Source organism: Nuphar pumila, chromosome 13, assembly GCF_984573655.1.
Source record: "Nuphar pumila chromosome 13, dmNupPumi1.hap1.1, whole genome shotgun sequence".
NCBI classification, from domain to species: Eukaryota; Viridiplantae; Streptophyta; class Magnoliopsida; order Nymphaeales; family Nymphaeaceae; genus Nuphar; species Nuphar pumila.
Window position 1 is genome coordinate 38,570,780 of NC_143261.1, and position 5,492 is coordinate 38,576,271.

A 5,492-nucleotide genomic window follows, 5' to 3' on the forward strand; every position below is an offset into this window, starting at 1 on the left:
CTGAACAAGGCCACCACAAAAGATGATTATCCACTCCCAAAAAGAATGGCAAAGTTTGAATCTTTTGATCGACAGCACGGCGGGCCATGCCATGTTTTCCTTTATGGATGGATACTCAAGCTACAACCAAATCAAATTGGCCGCTCGTGATCAATCAAAAACTTCTTTTACCATGCCTTAGGGTATATTTTGCTACACAATCATGCCGTTTGGGCTCAAGAATGCTAGGGCAACCTATCAGAGAGCAATGACAGTTATTTTTCATGACTAGATGCACAAGAACATGGATGCCTATGTGGATGACATCCTGGTCAAGTCCAAAGAAGGAGAGGATCATCTCGATGCTCTCGGCCAAGTCTTTGAGAGACTCATTATGTACAAGCTAAGACTCAACCCGTAGAAGTGCGTCTTCGGAGTGGAGTCAGGCAAACTACTAGGCTACATGATCAGCAAGAAAGGTATAGAAGTGGATCCTGCTAAGGCAAAAGCGATCATTGATATGCCTCCTCCAACCAATCTTAGAGAGCTGAGGAGCCTTCAAGGGCGCATCCAGTCGATTCGCCGCTTCATCTCTAATTTGGCCATGAGATGCAAGACCTTCAATCACTTGTTGAGAAAGGAAGTGAAATTTGAGTGAGGATCAGAATGTCAGCTTTCGTTTAAGCGCATCAAGCAGTATCTCCTCAATCCACCTGTTTTGAAGCCACCAGAACTTAGAAAACCACTTCTCTTGTATATTTCCGTCAACCAGAATGCTTGTGGCGGATTTTTTACACAGTATGAGGAAGTGTTATCGTCGCAAAATTTTTCCCTTTCCCTTCCTTGCCGAAGAGAGAGGAAAATGCTTTCGTGATTCAAACTTGACCGGATTTTGGAAATTGTTTTGAAATACTCGCCTCCGTTTTGAAAATTGCGGGAAAATCCATGGGATGGGGCTCGACTTGTCGGTACGAGGTTCAACCGTTTCTGCCGCCTTTAACAGGGGTAATCGAACCAAGGACCAAAATTGTGCTTGACTTAGTAAAATTATCGAAATTGTATTATATCCTAAATGCACAAAGAATTCAAGCATGTGCTATGAGGTTTTGTAAAATGCAAGTTGGAAAATATGATGTATGCTTAGAAAACATTTGAAGTTGAAAAAGCATTTCAGATGGAAATCAATTTCTCAGGGTACTCAGACGAAGAAGTTTTGAAATCTCAAGAAAGTTTATAAAGATTTGAAAATCTTGAAGAAATGAGAATCTTGAGAAAATGGTAAGAATTTTTGAGAAAAGATGAACACTTGAAGAGGAAAACATTTGTCAGGAGAAACTCCGGATTTTGAGAATTTTCTTAGGAAAATGATGAAATTTTTTATAAGAAAGCTCATTGGAGAAGGAAATTCAAACTTAGGAAATTGAAATCCTAAGAATATTGTCCTTGAAATATCTGAAAATCGATTTTTGATTCTTTAGAAAGATGAAAATTCCTTTTGAAAATGGATCTTAAGAAAATAACATTTTAGGGAAAATCACGAGAAAACTTTGACTTGGGAAATCCAACTTCGAAAATCTTTATAGTTTCTTGAGGATTCGATTTCCATGAAGTGAAAATTTCTTGAGAAAATCATGAGAAAAATAGATGATGCAGATGATTTGTTTGAATGAATGCACTTTGAAAAGATTTCTGAAAAATTTGTTGGAAAAATGTGTATTAAGCCAAAGTAAAGCCTTCACATATTCTGACTGTGGCCATGAATATATTCAGAGTTTACTTGAGTTAATTCACAATATTTTGAAATTTTAGAAATATGAGGTGCATTTTTAAAATGGCTTAAGGGTGTAGGCTCAATGTGACTGGTAGAGAGATGATGGATCTGGGTCTCGTCCATATTTCGACTAGGGCCGTAAATATGGACTCCACCGAGTTCATCCACTCTCTAAGAGTTGGTGCACGTGCCATTCGTGTATATCCACAGTGAATTTTGAAAATTGAGACATATGAATCATAGAATCAGGATATTGCAGGAATCAAACTACATGAGATGCATCCTAATCTAAGCAGTAAAAGTAAATATTATTCCAAGTTTCATTATTACATCTCCGACATGAGTCAAAAAAAAAAATACATGGTATAAAAGAATCAACATCCTCCAAATTTTCCTGCAAAATGAGAGTTAGTACCAAATAACCAAGGAAATGGATATATATACTATATACAACGAAGATATACATGGCTATATCTAAATGCTTGAATTTATGAAATGACATGTGATAATGAAAATATATTTACAAAGAGAAAAAAAAAGAAAATATCTATATGAGTTTGTATGTGAGAACAAATGCACATGAAGATATCACTATATATATAAGTACATATATATATATATATATATATATATATATATATATATATATATATATATATATATATATATACGTATATATGTGTATATACATGTATATATATATATGTATAGATAGATATACATAGATATATATATATATATGGATATATATACGTATAATGAGAAAACATATATAAGAATTGGAATTTCATATATAATGGGTAAAATCAAGAAATACAGGTATATACAGTTTCTGTAGGTGATTTCACACAGCCGTAATTCCCAAATTATAATATAATTTTCAGTAAAAATGGGTATGAAGCTTCACTATATATCAATAACAAATCTTGTAAAAGATGGTCAAAAAATCATGAACTGATATTAAAATATCCATCCATGAACATGGCCGATTATCAAGACTGCACACCTGCAGAAAAAGGAATGAAAAAAAAACACATGGATGACACCTATGGAAGGGAATGATGGGGAACTGTCAAAAAGAACCGAATTTTTGTACCCTTTCAACTAAAATAACGAAAATACAATGACATGAATTCTGTACATTAACTATTACAACATGGACTTGTTGGCATAAAAAAGAAAAAAATGCAGAAAATGGTATACAGGGTATTGGCAGAACACAGAAAATTTTTCTTGGATATGCTTCCTCCTTAAAGCTCATTCAACCTAAAGACAAAAACTCATTCCACAAAAGACTTCGTGGGAGAACACTAACTATGGTAAACTACAGTAAAAGCAATACACAGAAAATTCATTACAAAGCATCAGGTTTACACCACTCCATGAGGGAGGCACAACATAAGCTGCTTGCCAAAAACACTCTTAACAGAATATTAACAGAAATCTGCAAAAAAAATTCTGTACAACTTCAGAGAAAAGCACCATTGAAGGCCATAGGCTATAGCCTAGAGCAGTCAGCAACCATCCATGAGTATCCAAAACCCTGAACTAAGTAAAACATATCATCGGTTCACAAGGCTTTTCTTTTCTACCCTCTACCTACTGGATGATGGATCATTGCAGAGGGATGCAGTTAGTTAATGCATCATTTGGATGATGATAAATGTAGAGTAAAAATAAATTGTTCAACAAAAAAGTGAAATGAAGATGCAAGATAAACTGACTGAGATTTGAAAGAAGGCAATGCAAGATGCCAAATGAAAAGCAACATAGATATGAAATGGAAAAGAATGGCTCTACAGATGAATGAAAATTCAAAGGTATACGAATCAAAAGCAAAGGCGTGCAAGAAATTAAGCGCAGGAAGACAGGTGAACACAGAACAACAAATTGGAAATATCAAAACAGTAAATCGGAAGAAGAAAGAAAAACAGAAAATCAGATACTCAAAATATGATCTTGGAACAGGAAATTAAAATAGTGAATGAAACAAAACATGAATTACCGAATGAAAAACAAGAAACCAAGAAAATGTGAAACAGGAAATTCAAAAAAATGTTTTATAGGAAACTATGAATGACATCAAGATTTGTACTAATCTTACTTGAAATTACCAAAGAACAGGAAATCCAATTACGATAAGCAGAGATTGAACAAATAATGTGGCTGGTCTGAAGGAAGATATGCAGCAAGAAAGAGCTACAAACCTGCTGGGTCTCAATCAACCATGCTGAAGGAAATGTGGAATGGGCCTTGCTGGGCTGAAGAAGAATGGGAAGCAGCCCTGATGGATTCCCTGCGCTGTGGGATTTGCTGCTGTGCTGAAGAAAGGGATAAAAGCTTGGCAAATCTCCTGCGTCAAGTGATCTTGCTGGATGAGAGCAGAATAAAGGGGATGAGACGGCTGGCTGGAGCTTCCTGCGACTAGGCTGAATGAAAGGGGACGACAGCCTGCTGGTAGGTTGAAGAAGATGCAGATGGTGAATACGCTGGCTGGGGATGAAAAGCATGAAGACCACGTTGGCTGGGCTGAAGGAAAGGGGCAGTTTCCTGTTGGACCTCTGCAGCGGCTAGGCTAGAGAAGAGCTGGGCAGCAGCTGCTGGACCTCTGCTGGGCTGAGGACAAGGAGACGGATGGGCAGCCTTCTGCTTGAGAGAAAGACCCCAGCAAAAACCCAAAAGGAAAAAGAATTCAATCGGTCCCCCTTCTCCTTGGGGAATTCCTTGCGATAAGCCTCAAAGCTCCCCCCCTCTTCTATTGAATCAATAGCCTTCCCTCCTTAAAAAAAAAACTTTCAGCTCCTTTGAAGAAAAACGCAGCCCCCATTCATGAGGTTCTGTTACCTCCTTTTTGAAAATTTTTTGAAACTGAAATTTCAATGTTACCGTTTTCAAAAGTGCGCATCTTGTATTTTTCAAAAAAAGTTCATTTCATTTACCTAAGTTTTAGGTAAAATGAAACTTATTTTATTTTTTTTATATATATATTTTTTTAGAAGTTCGGTTGTGCCTATTTAAGGTTGCTTCCTTCCTAAAAAAAAATTTATGTAAACAAATCAATAAAAAGGAATAAAATAAAAAATGAGTATTGAAATAAATGAGAGGCTTTTATGGAAATGTCACCTCAACCTACTTTTAAAATCCTTTTGAAAAGAAAATAAAGTTTTATTTTGTTTTTATAAATCTTTTATTTTCAAGTGGGGTGCCACGTGTCTGTGGGCCCACTAACTAAAAAAAAAATATAAATAAATAAATAACATTGGGAAATTAAAAAGAAAAATTTGCAAATTGGTGCGATCTCCGGGTGGGTCCCGCTTTATTTATTTGAAAATAAAAAGTAGAAGAAATAACTTCTTTTTTTAGAATTTTTTATAATACGAGATAAAACTTTGTTTGTTTTCAAGAATTTGGAAAAATTTGTTTTTCAGGGCAAAAACAAATATGGATAAAGTAAATATAAAAAAATTTGTAAAGAGATTTAAAATCTTTTTGCAAAAAGTTTTGAGATAAAATCTTTAAATTCAATATTCAAATATCCCGATTGTTTTCCTTGAGAAAAACTTTTGTAATTCAAAGTCCATGGGGTAAAATGGGAAAGATTGGCAATTTTGAAATCCCAGGGTTTTAAAAATTAATTTTAAAAAGTTTAAAAATCAAATCTGGATTGACAATTTTGAAAATCAGGAGTTCCTGGACCTCGAAATGACATGCTGTGCAGTGAAATGATGTAAAGTGTTCATGC